The following is a 13,791-nucleotide window of genomic DNA, read 5'->3' as shown; positions in this document are numbered from 1 at the left end:
TCACACAGTCCAAAGGTGTGCAGATCAGGTGAATTGACCATGCTAAATTGCCCGTAGTGTTCGGTTAGGGGTATGGGTGGGTTGTGCTTCGACGGGTCGGTGTGGACTTGTTGGGCCGAAGGGCCTGTTTCCACACTGTAAGTCATCTAATTTTTAAAAAACAGCTCAGCACAATCACTGCTCCCAGAACTACAGCCGCTGTTTAAAAAAAGATCATGGGCGGCACGGTGGCACAGTAGTTAGCATTGCTGCCACACAGCGCCAGAGACCCGGGTTCAATTCCTGCCTCAGGCGACTGACTGTGTGGAGTTTGCACATTCTCCCTGTGTCTGCGTGGGTTTCCTCCGGGTGCTCCGGTTTCCTCCCACAATCCAAAGATGTGCAGGTCAGGTGAATTGGCCATGCTAAATTGCCCGTAGTGTTAGGTAATAGGTAAATGTAGGGGTATGGGTGGGTTGCGCTTCGGCGGGTCGGTGTGGACTTGTTAGGCCGAAGGGCCTGTTTCCACACTGTAATGTAATCTAATAATCTGTAATCTAATCTAATGCAGCTCTGAAGATGGGCGAGGGAGATCCAGTTGATGTAGTGTACCTGGACTTTCAGAAAGCTTTTGATAAAGTCCCACATAGGAGGTTAGTGAGCAAAATTAGGGCACATGGTATTGGGGGCAAAGTACTGGCTTGGATTGAAAGTTGGTTGGCTGACAGGAAACAAAGAGCAGCTCCATTTCGGAATGGCAGGCAGTGACCAATGGAGTACTGCAGGGATCAGTACTTGGACCGCAGCTTTTTACAATATATGTTAATGATACAGAAGATGGTATTAGCAATAATATTAGCAAATTTGCTGATGATACTAAGATTACAGGGTGACCTGGACAGGTTGGGTGAGTGGTCAGATGCAGTTTAATGTGGATACATGTACAGTTATCCACTTTGGTGGCAAGAACAAGAAGGTAAACTACTACATAAATTGAATCAATTTAGGTAAAGGGGCAGTACAAAGAGATCTGGGTGTTCTTGTACACCAGTCAATGAAGGTAACCATGCAGGTACAGCAGGTAGTGAAGAAGGCTAATAGCATGCTGGCCTTCATAACAAGAGGGATTGAGTATAGAAGCAAAGAGATTCTTCTGCAGCTGTACAGGGCCTGGTGAGACCACACCTGGAGTGCTGTGTGCAGTTCTGGTCTCCAAATTTGAGGAAAGACATTCTGGCTATTGAGATAGTGCAGCGTAGGTTCACAAGGTCAATTCCTGGAATGGCGGGGCTACCTTACGCTAAAGACTGAGAGGGGATCTGATTGAGACATATAAGATATTAAAGGATTGGACACTCTGGAGGCAGATGGGTGAGTACCGAAACAGATGTCACAGCTTAAAAATATGGGGTAGACCGTGTAGGACAGAGATGAGGAGACACTTCTTCAGCCAGAGAGTGGTGGGTGTGTGGAATGCTCTTCCCCAGAGGGCAGTGGAGGCCCAGTCTCTGGATTCATTTAAGAAAGAGTTGGACAGAGCTCTCAAGAATAGTGGAATCAAGGGTTATGGAGATAAGGCAGGAACAGGATACTAATGAAGGATGATCAGCCATGATCATAATGAATGGTGGTGCAGGCTCGAAGGGCAGATTGGCCTACTCCTGCACCTATTGTCTATTGTCTCGTGCCTGTGCCTGAGGAACCGATCCTGGTATTTCTGTGTGTATTTCAGCCCCAGATGGGCACAAAGGACATGATTTTTACTGTTATATAGGGCGCTCTTAGACCTTACAAAGGCCTTTGACACCATCAAACAGGAAGCGTATGTGGAACATTCTTCTCCGCTTCAGTTGCGTCATGAAAATTGTCACCATCCCTCACCTTGTCCAGAATGATGTGTGACTCATCTTAATGACAAACTGCTTCAACACTGACCCATTCTGCCCCTGAACCGGTGTCAAGCGGGGTATGTAATCACCACAAAACCGCTCCGAATCTACCTCACTGCAGGACCTCACCGCCAATAAACTGCCCTCTTTAAGGCCAAGGGGGCTTCAATTGAAGTCCTGCAGTATCGCTATCCCAATATCTCTTGATGGGAGTCAGTGTGAGCGGTAAGTTGCTTTTAGTTGAAATGAGCAGGTGTTCTTCCTCTGGATTTTTATCCATTCCCAGTTTCCTTTCTCAGGAGTGTTCAATAGTGACAGAGCAGAGGCGATTTAAAAACAATTTTGTTGAAATGAATGAATGCTGGAAATCACAACGGGTCAGACATAAACCATGAGAGAGAGCCAGCTAAGATTTTGTGTCAAGATGATCCCGCATCTGAGCTGTTCATTTGTTGTTTGTTTTATTTGACTACCTTGACTTTATTTTTATTTTGGCGCCGTATGGCCCATGCCCACGAGTGGTTGGTGGGCACAGAGAGAGCCAAATTTTGATTGTTTATTTCCTCCTGTCTTTCCCTTGAGAAACAGTGTCTTTTTTTGTTTTACAAAGTGAAGGCAGCTTTTGTTTCTATTTTGGAAGAGCAGAGTGTATGTCCTTGTACTCTGCCTATTGGGACAGAGTCTGTTGCACACAATGGGTGTTTTTTTTCAGACTGGAGCCTTGTATGAATATAGGAATCTGTGATGTGTCCAATGCCGTTTGTCATTGATGTAAAGGATTTGGATGAGAATATAGGGTGCATAGTTTGTGAGGAGTGGCCAGAAGAGTATAATTAAGATACGTGCGAAATGTTGCATTTTTCTCAGAGGAACAGGGCAAGACCACTTTTCGTAGCACCTGTGGAGTGTGGTCGAACAGTGTCCAAGGAGTTGACAGAACCACTACAGTGCAGAAGGAGGCCATATGACGCAACAGGCGTGCAGTATCAGTCCTGTTTCACTTACGTGCAAAAGTAGAGGCACAAATCAAGATCCTGGAAAGCTAAGCGAAGGGCACACTGTAGTGGTATGGTCAATGTGCAGCACAATTCTTATCCAATATGAGTCACTTTGTCTATGTTGAGATGTTAAAGAATTGATGAACCAATTTTTGAAGCCCGGAATATCACGAATCCATCACATTGAGGACTTGTCTGCAAAACTGCTGGTGCTCTATCCCTTACGAAGCTGGATATGGGCTCTATGAACGTGGCATTGTGCTTCAATGAGGAATCCCATTAATATGCTGCAATTACTACCCACAAGGGGTGTAACCACTGTACTTGTCTGCCTTTCTTTGTGGATATTATCAGCCGGTAAATTGTTCTAGTGAATGCCGGAGAACAGTTTACAAGGTCTACCATGGTCCCTATCTATGTGAAGATATGCCAATCACTGGGAATATCAATAAATATTATTTAATGTTTGAAGAAGTCCTTAGGAAGGAAAGGAAATGTGCTGTAAGGCACCGCAAGTGACCTTCTTGAGTTACAGCATGGCCAAGAGTGGGTTACACAGATTGAAAGATAAAGCAAGGCCAGCCATGGGTTTGTCACAAGCAAAGGTCATTGTCAGATACCAGCTAAACTCCACCAAGCTCACTCTATGATTTCCAAAATGAAGATGTTGGTGAGGAGTAATGTCTGGTGGCCAGAATTGGGTGCTGATGCAGCCATGTTGGTGGGGCAGTGTCTAGAATGCCAAGAAGGATAGAAATTGTCACCAGCCATGCATCATTTTCATGGCACTGACCAGGTATAACCATAGCTCAGTTACACATCGAATGTGCCAGTCTGTTTTGTGGGATCTGTACTTGTAATGATGTTGGTCACAGGTAAAGGGCATTCATTTGCTCGCAGGTAGTTTTGTGTATTACCTAAAATTGAATGGCATTGGGCATATAGTGACCACTGCATCCATTGTCGAATTGTCTGGCGGAAAGAACAGTCCAAATATTGAGAGCAAAGTAAAGAAAACAGCTGGCAACTTCACTGGACATCAAACTGTCCCACTTTCTCTTTGATGATAGAAACAGCGCTCACACAACTGCAGTGACAACTCCACCAGAGTTGCTCATGCGAAAAAAACTCCAGGTTAAATCTGATCTTCTTGGACGTTATGGGGAGGGTGAAACGGCATCAGGAAGTCCAATGCTGGTCACAAAACCCCTCTTCGTGAGTGAGACAGTTTACTTCATGGAGAATTGACGTTTCGGGCATAAGCCCTTCTTCAGGAATGAGGAAAGTGTGTCCAGCAGGCTAAGATAAAAGGTAGGGAGGAGAGACTTGGGGGAGGGGCGTGGTCGATGATGCCCTCCACCGCACCTCTTCCACTTCCCGCTCCTCCGCCCTTGAGCCCCGTCCCTCCAACCGCCACCAGGACAGAACTCCAGTGGTCCTCACCTGCCACCCCACCAACCTCCATGTACAGCATATCATCCGCTGTCATTTCCGCCACCTCCAAACGGACCCCACCACCAGGGATATATTTCCCTCCCCTCCCCTCCCCTATCAGCGTTCCGAAAAGACCACTCCCTCCGTGACTCCCTCATCAGGTCCACACCCCCCACCAACCCAACCTCCACTCCCAGCAACTTCCCCTGCAACCGCAAGAAATGCAAAACTTGCGCCCACACCCCCCCCCCCCCTTACTTCCATCCAAGGCCCCAAGGGATACTCCCATAACCGCCACAAATTCACCTGCACCTCCTCAAACATCATCTATTGCATCCGCTGCACCCGATGTGGCCTACTTGCGGAACGTTTCAGAGAACACCTCTGGGACACCCATACCAACCAACTGAACCACCCCGTGGCTCAACACTTCAACTCCCCCTCCCACTCCACCAAGGAGATGCAGGTCCTTGGACTCCTCCATTGCCAGACCATAGCAACACAACAGTTGGAGGAAGAGCGCCTCATCTTCCGCTTAGGCACCCTCCAACCACAAGGGATGAACTCAGATTTCTCCAGTTTCCTCATTTCCCCTCCCCCCACCTTGACTCAGTCAAATCCCTCGAACTCAGCACCGCCTTCCTAACCTGTAATCTTCTTCCTGACCTCTCCGCCCCCACCCCACTCCAGCCTATCACCCTCACCTTGACCTCCATCCACCTATCGCACTTGGGCAGCATTCTTCTCTGCTTTCGATGCAGCATGAAGTTTGTTAACCATCCGTCAGCTGATCCACAACAACATGGAAGTCATCGTAATAACAAGCGGCCTCAACACCCGTCCATTCCCCCTTTAACCAAGGGGGCTTGTAGTGAAGTCGTGCACTGTTGCTGTCCCAGAAACCCTTGATGGGGGTCAGTGTGAGCGGTAAGTTATTTTCAGTTGAGATGAGCATGTGTACTTTTTCTAGATTTCAAACCATTGTTGTTCCTTTCCAGGAGTATTCAATCATGACAGAGCAGAGAGGATTTATTTACCTCCATTGAATGCTGGAGATCACAGCGGGTCAGACATAATCCATCAGAGAGAGCAAGCTAAGATTTTGTGTCGAGATGACACCACAGCTGAGCTGTTCATTTGTTGTTTATTTTCTTTGACTACCTTGAATTTATTTTTATTTTGGCGCCGTGTGGCCCATGCCGACGAGTGGATGGGTGGGCAATGAGTCCTGAGTCTTTGTTTATTTACTTGTGTCTTTCCCTGAAGGAACAGAATGGAGAAACAGTCTTTTTTGTTTTACACTCTGCTCTTCCAAAACTGAAACAAATGCTGCTTTCACTTTGTATGTCCTGGTACGATGCCTATTCGGGGAGTGTCTGCTGGGTGTTGTTTTTCAGACTGGAGAGTTGTGATGAATATAGGAATTGGTGATGTGTCCATGCCATTTGTCATTTATGTGAAGGATTTGGATGAGAATGTAGGATGCGTGGTTTGTGAGGAGTGGCCGGAAGAGTATAATTTTGACACATGCAAAATGTTGCATTTTGGTAAGAGGAACAGGGCAAGAGCACTTTTGGTAGGGCCTGTGGAGTGTTGTTGAACAGAGAGTCCTAGGAGTGAATAGAACTTCTGCAGAGTAGAAGTAGGCCATTTGACGAAACTGGCCCACAGTATCAGTCCCATTGCCCTTCCGTGCAAAAGTAGAGGCACAAATCAAGAGCCTGGAAAACTAAGCAATGACCAAACTATTACAATGTGCCCTATGTGCAGCGCTATTCTAATCCATTATGAGTCACTTTGCTGATGTGGAGATTTTAAAGAATTGATGAGCCAATTTTTGAAGTCACAAATATCACCAATACATCACATTGATGACTTGTCTGCAAAACTGCAGGTGCCCTGAAGTTGGATATAGGCCTTATGAACTTGGCATTGTTTTTCAATGAGGATTCCCATAAATATGCTGCAATTACTACCCATAAGTACCACTGTACTTGAAAGCATTTCTTTGGGGATATGTCTGGCGGAAAGAACAGTCCAAATATTGAGGGCAAAGTAAAGAAAACAGCTGACAACTTCACTGGATACCAAACTGTCCCACTTTCTCTTTGATGATAGAAACAGCGCTCACACAACTGCAGTGACAACTCCACCAGAATTGCTCATGCGAAGAAGACTCCAGTTTAAATCTGATCTTCTCAGACATTGTGGGGAGGGTGAAACGGCATCAGGAAGGCCAATGCCGGTCACAAAACCCCTCCTTGTGAGTGAGAACATTTACTTCATGTGACAAAATGTGCTGTTGAAATGGTGGGAATGGCTCCCAATGGGTAACAGATATGTTCAAAGTGAGGACAAGTCGCAAGCTGTACAATGCTTAGCAAGTCTGTCCGAACCTTTGGGTTCTCCTCCTTCACCCAGTGTGGAAAAATCCTCTGAGGGTGAGATGGACATGGCAGATGTGGCAGCATTGGCACCATTACCACCTGCAGAAGATGATTAATTTCTTCTGAGACGTAAGAGGTTGGCCACAATCCCACACATGGCGGCAGAATACAGCCCTGAGTCCAAGGAAGTGGACCTAGTTCAAAAATGACTCGAGATAGTGCAAGAAAGAGGAATTAGCTGGGGACGGAATTGATGTTTGGAACATAGTCAGCGAGCGAATCTCATTGAATATAATTTTCCAGGTTGAGGCTGTTCACCTGGTCTAATCAGGGAGACCTAATTGGCAGATGTGTCAGGGGTTCTGCTCATTCGAGGAGCAGTCTCTATGAAGGCTAGGTCAGTGTCAGGTACTGGATCAGTGGTGCTGGAAGAGCACAGCAGTTCAGGCAGTATCGAGGAGCTTCAGCAAAATCGACGTTTCGGGCAAAAGCCCTTCATCAGGAATAAAGGCAGAGAGCCTGAAGCATGGAGAGATAAGCTAGGGGAGGGTGGGGGTGGGGAGAGAGTAGCATAGAATACAATGGGTGAGTGGGGGAGGAGATGAAGGTGATAGGTCAGGGAGGAGAGGGTGGAGTGGATAGGTGGAAAAGGAGCTAGGCAGGTCGGACAAGTCCGGACAAGTCAAGGGGACTGGAAGTTTGAAACTAGGATGAGGTGGGGGAAGGGGAAATGAGGAAGCTGTTGAAGTCCACATTGATGCCCTGGGGTTGAAGTGTTCCGAGGTGGAAGATGAGGTGTTCTTCCTCCAGCCGTCTGGCGGTGAGGGAGCAGCGGTGAAGGAGGCCCAGGACCTCCATGTCCTCGGCAGAGTGGGAGGGGGAGTTGAAATGTTGGGCCACGGGGCGGTTTGGTTGATTGGTGCGGGTGTCTCGGAGATGTTCCCTAAAGCGCTCTGCTAGGAGGCGCCCAGTCTCCCCAATGTGGAGGAGACCGCATCGGGAGCAACGGATACAATAAATGATATTAGTGGATGTGCAGGTAAAATTTTGATGGATATGGAAGGCTCCTTTAGGGCCTTGGATAGAGGTGAGGGAGGAGATGTGGGCAAGGTTTTACAGTTCCTGCGGTGGCAGGGGAAAGTGCCAGGATGTGAGGGTCGGTCGTAGGGGGCGTGGACCTGACCAGGTAGTCACGGAGGGAACGGTCTTTGCGGAAGGTGGAAAGGTGTGGGGAGGGAAATATATCCCTGGTGGTGGGGTCTTTTTGGAGGTGGCGGAAATGTCGGCGGATGATTTGGTTTATGCGGAGGTTTGTAGGGTGGAAGGTGAGCACCAGGGGCGTTCTGTCCTTGTTACGGTTGGAGGGGTGGGGTCTGAGGGCGGAGGTGCGGGATGTGGACGAGATGCGTTGGAGGGCATCTTTAACCACGTGGGAAGGGAAATTGTGGTCTCTAAAGAAGGAGGCCATCTGGTGTGTTCTGTGTGGAACTGGTCCTCCTGGGAGCAGATACGGCGGAGGCGGAGGAATTGGGAATACGGATGGCATTTTTGCAAGAGATAGGGTGGGAAGAGGTGTAATCCAGGTAGCTGTGGGAGTCGGTGGGTTTGTAAAAAATGTCTGTGTCAAGTCGGTCGTCACTGATGGAGATGGAGAGGTCCAGGAAGGGGAGGGAGGTGTCAGAGATGGTCCAGGTAAATTTAAGGTCAGGGTGGAATGTGTTGGTGAAGTTGATGAATTGCTCAACCTCCTCGCGGGAGCACGAGGTGGCGCCAATGCAGTCATCAATGTAGCGGAGGAAGAGGTGGGGAGTGGTGCCGGTGTAATTACAGAAGATCAACTGTTCTACGTAGCCAACAAGGAGACAGGCATAGCTGGGGCCCATACGTGTGCCCATGGCTACCCCTTTGGTCTGGAGGAAGTGGGAGGATTCGAAGGAGAAATTGTTAAGGGTGAGGACCAGTTCGGCCAAACGAATGAAAGTGTCGGTGGGGGGGTACTGTTGGGGACGTCTGGAGAGGAACAAATGGAGGGCTTGGAGGTCCTGGTCATGGCAGATGGAGGTGTAGAGGGATTGGATATCCATGGTGAAGATGAGGCGTTGGGGGCCGGGGAAACGGAAGTCTTGGAGGAGGTGGAGGGCGTGGGTGGTGTCTCGAACATATGTGGGGAGTTCCTGGACTAGGGGGGATAGGACAGTGTCGAGATAGGTAGAGATAAGTTCAATGGGGCAGGAGCATGCTGAGACAATGGGTCGGCCAGGGTGGTCAGGCTTGTGGATCTTGGGAAGGAGGTAGAACCGGGCAGTGCGGGGTACCCGGACTATGAGGTTGGAAGCTGTGGGTGGGAGATCTCCTGAGGTTCTGTATGGTTCTGTATGGTCTGGGAGATGATGGTTTGGTAATGGGGGGTGGGGTCATGGTCGAGTGGGCAGTAGGAAGAGGTGTCCTCGAGTTGGCGTTTGGCTTCAGCGGTGTAGAGGTCAGTGCGCCAGACTACCACTGCACCCCCTTTATCCGCTGGCTTGATGATGAGGTTGGGATTAGAGCAGAGCGATTGGAGGGCTGCGCGGGATGTCCAGGTGGATGCAGTGCGTTGGAGGTGGACAAAGGGGTCCTCGGAAGGTGGCCGGGGGTCCTGATTGTGAAAGTAAGCTCGGAGGCGGAGGCGACGGAAGAAGTGTTCGATGTCACGGCATGTACTAAATTGATGGATGTGTGGACGGAGGGGGATGAATGTGAGTCCTTTGCTGAGGACTGATCGTTCGTCCTCAGTGAGTGGGAGGTCCGGGGGGATGGTGAAAACTCGGCAGGGCTGGGAGCTGGGATCTGGTGTGGGTGTGGAGCTGGGAGTAGGGTCGGAACCAGTACCTGGAGTGGGTGTGATGGTGGGGGGAATGGGGCTGTCAGGTACTGTGCACGTGGAAAATCTTGGAGTGCGTGCTGCAGCATATTACATGCACGGAGTTCAGCAATAGCTAAGCCTTGGTCGAAACAGAGAAGGTGTTACCCCAGCTGAAGAACAAGGCTGCAGTTGCAAATTGTAGTCCCCCTCAAGCATTGAACTGTGAATGCGGTGTGCTTCCAGTGCAGCTGAATATCCTTGCCTGCCTTCTCTGGAAGGAGGAGAGCATCCTAGGAGAGCTCCCATATGCCAAAGTCAGGAGTATTTTCAAACAATGGAACATACAAAGTGAAAGCGGTGTTTGTTTCTGTTTTGGAGGAACAGAATGTAAAACAAAGACTGTTTTTGTCTCTCTATTCTGTTCCTCCAGGGAAAGACAGAAAGAAATAAACAATCAAACATTGGCACTCCTGGACTCAGTGCCCACCATCCACTCATGGATGGCAGTGTCTGTTCAGTGTTGTTTTTCAGACTGGAGGATTGTGATGAATAAAGGAATTTGTGATGTGTCCATGCACATTTGTCATTTAGATTAGATTAGATTACATTACATTACAGTGTGGAAACAGGCCCTTCGGCCCAACAAGTCCACACCGACCCGCCGAAGCGCAACCCACCCATACCCCTACATTTACTCCTTACCTAACACTACGGGCAATTTAGCATGGCCAATTCACCTGACCTGCACATCTTTGGACTGTGGGAGGAAACCGGAGCACCCGGAGGAAACCCACGCAGACACGGGGAGAACGTGCAAACTCCACACAGTCAGTCGCCTGAGGCGGGAATTGAACCCGGGTCTCAGGCGCTGTGAGGAGCAGTGCTAACCACTGTGCCACCATGCCGCCCATTTAGATGAAGGATTTGGATGAGAATGTAGGATGCATGGTTTGTGAGGAGTGGATGGAAGAGTATAATTTTGATACATGCAAAATGTTGCATTTTGGTAATAGGAACAGGGCAAGACCACTTTTGGTCGGGCCTATGGAGTGTTGTCGAACAGATAGTCCTCGGAGTTAACAGAACTTCTGCAGTGCAGAAGTAGGCCATTTGACGAAACAGGCCCACAGTATCAGTCCCATTTCCCTTCCGTGCAAAAGTAGAGGCACAAATCTAGAGCCTGGAACGCTAAGCAAAGACCTAACCACGACAGTGTGCCCTATGTGCAGCACTATTCTAATCCATTATGAGTCACTTTGCTGATGTGGAGATGTTAAAGAATTGGTGAGCCAATTTTTGAAGCCAGGAATATCACAAATCCATCGCATTGAGGACTTGTGTGCAAAACTGTAGGTGCCCTGTCCTTTACGAAGCTGGAGATGGGCTACATGAACGTGGCATTTTGCTTCAATCAGGATTCCCGTAAATATGCTACAATTAATATCCATACAGTACTTGATTGCCTTTCTTTGGGGATATCATCAGCCGGTAAATTGTTCTCGTGAATGGCGGAGAACAGTTTACAAGGTCTACCATGGTCCATATCTATCTGAAAATTTGTTAATCACTGGGAAGATCAATAAATATTATTTAATGTTTGAAGAAGAGCTTAGGAAGGAGAAAACAAAGTGTTCCAAGGCACCCCAAGTGTCCTTTTTGAACTTCAGCATGGACAAGTGTTGTTTGCACACATTGAAAGAATAAGCAAGGGCAACCAATTGGCTCCCACATCTGCATCAGAACTTCAGTCTTTTCTGCAGTTGGTGAATTATTACGGAAAATTGTGTCATCACCTGGCCTCCATTTTGGCAGCTGGGATTTGGTCTTCGGAAAGGCCCAGCTTTGCAAATACTTGCGTCGCCAAGAAGAACTCTTACGGGAATTCGAAAAGCAGATATCATTGTTTACTGTCTTGGCACAGAATGCTCTCCAGTGAGGTGTGACACTGACATGCGAAGCCTCAGCATATGTATACGGTTACTGCTGGCTCACCGACAGAGAGAACCACCTGATACTATGTGCTTCCCAGAGTTTGGCTGAGGCAGTTACTGCAGTTATGTCTGATCTTTTCGGACTTTGTGCGAGGGCGAAACAGCATCAGGAAGGCCAATGGAGGCCACAAAACCCCTCCTTGTGAGTGAGACTGTATACTTCACAGGACAAAATGTGCTGTTGAAATGGTGGGAATAGGCCCGAATCGATAAAATGTGTGTTGAAAGTGCGGACAGGTCACAAGATGTACAATGCTTATGTCACACAAGAAGTCCTGAACAATTGTGAGGATGACATGATAGCTGCAACTTCAAGATGTAGTCAGCAGCAAAACTTACCCAGCCCCTCACAACATTCAGCAACCTGTGGGTTCTCCTCCTTCACCCAGTGTGGAAAAATCCTCTGAGGGTGAGATGGACATGGCAGATGTCCATCTCAGCATTGGCACCATCACCAGTTGCAGAAGATAAATTCTGAGACGCAAGAGGAAGGCCACAGTCCAGCACATGGCAGCGGAATGCAACCCCAAGTCCGAGGAAGTGGACCTAGTTGTAATATGACTCGAGATGGTGCAAGAAAAAGAAGTTAGATGGGGACGGAATTGATGATTGGAACGCAGTCAGTGAGTGAACCTCATTGAATACAATGTTCCAGGTTGAGGCTGTTCACCGGGTTGAAGAAGGGAGACCTCACTGGCAGATGTGTCAGGGGTTCTGCTCATTCGAGGAGCAGTCTCTATGAAGGCTAGATCAATGTCAGGTACTGTGCATGTGGAAAAGTTTGAAGAGCACGTCACAGCATGTTACATGCACGGAGTTCAGCAATACCTAAGCCGTGGTCGAAACAGAGAAAGCGGTCCTCTAGCCTGAAGAACAAGGCTGCAGTTTCAAATGGTACTCCCCCACAAGCATTGAGCTGTGGAGGCACTGTGCTTCCTGTGCATCTGAATGTCCTTGTCTGCCTTCTCTGGAGAGCTCCCATGTGCGAAAATCAGGAGTATTTTCAAATGACGGAACATGTCAAACTGCTTTATCAACAGGGCAGTGTCCCTGATATGACCACTGGTCAATTCATCGCCAAGGTCCTTTTCAACTGTCTCCTCCTTATGGCTGTTGAACTACATCCGGAGTTTGATTGTGACTTTCAGCCACAGAGGTGCACATTGTGCATGATTTTCACGACTGTATATAGCCTTCTTGGACCTCGCCAAGACCTTTGGCACCATCAATCAGAAAGCACTTGTACAGCATTCTTCTCCGCTTTCGATGCAGCATGCGTATTACCTATAATCGAATGGCATTGGGCATGTAGTGACCGCTGCATCCGTTATCCAATTGTCACCTGATTCACGATAACATGCAAGTCACCGTAATAACAAGCGGCCTCAATACCTGTCCGTGTCCCCCTTTACCTGGCGTCGAGCATGGCTGTGTCATCACCACAAAACTGCTCTGAATCTACTTTGCTGCAGGACCTCATCACAGATAAGCTGCGCACTTTTGAACCCAAGGGGGATTGTCGTCAAGTCCTGCAATGTCGCTGTTCCAGAAACCCTTGATGGGGGTCAGTGTGAGCGGTAAGTTATTTTCATGAGCATGTGTACTTTTTCTGGATTTCAAACCATTGTTGTTCCTTTCCAGGAGTGTTCAATCATGACAGAGCAGAGAGGATTTATTTGCCTCGTTAAATTATTACGGAAAATGCTGTCATCTCCTGGCCTCCATTTTGGCAGCTAGGATTTGATATTCAGAAAGGGCAATACTCACATCGCCAAGAAGAACTCTTACAGTAATTAAAAAAGCAGCTATCATTGTTTAATGTCTTGGCACAGAATGATCTCCAGTGAGATGTACCACTGATATGCAAAGCCTCATCATCCGGTTACTGCTGGCTCACTGACAGAGAGAATCGCCTGATTGTATGTGCTTCCCAGAGTTTGGCTGATGCCGAATGAAAATGCGTCCAGATGGAGATGGAATGTTTAGCAGTAACCTTTGGTGTAACAAAGTTCAACCAATACGTTTCTATGCATGCCTTTGATGTAGTCATGGCCCACAAAACCCAGATGGAGCTACCTGAAGAAGACAGGGCTATCACACTTACAGCTTCAGGTTAAGTGGAGAAATGAGCTCTTATTCTGAGTGCATGGATTTACAAGCTGGAACACCATACCTGCAGTCAACTGGATAATGCCTGAAGTCACTATTGCACGTGCCACCAAAGGAAGAGTCAGTTTTGGTTTTAAACTTTGTGCAACCTTTCTGGTCATT

The sequence above is a fragment of the Chiloscyllium plagiosum genome, unplaced genomic scaffold, assembly GCF_037043375.1.
Source record: "Chiloscyllium plagiosum isolate Xiang-an unplaced genomic scaffold, Cpla_swu_hap1 HiC_scaffold_11, whole genome shotgun sequence".
In the NCBI taxonomy this organism is placed as follows: domain Eukaryota; kingdom Metazoa; phylum Chordata; class Chondrichthyes; order Orectolobiformes; family Hemiscylliidae; genus Chiloscyllium; species Chiloscyllium plagiosum.
This window is presented reverse-complemented; position numbering follows the sequence as displayed.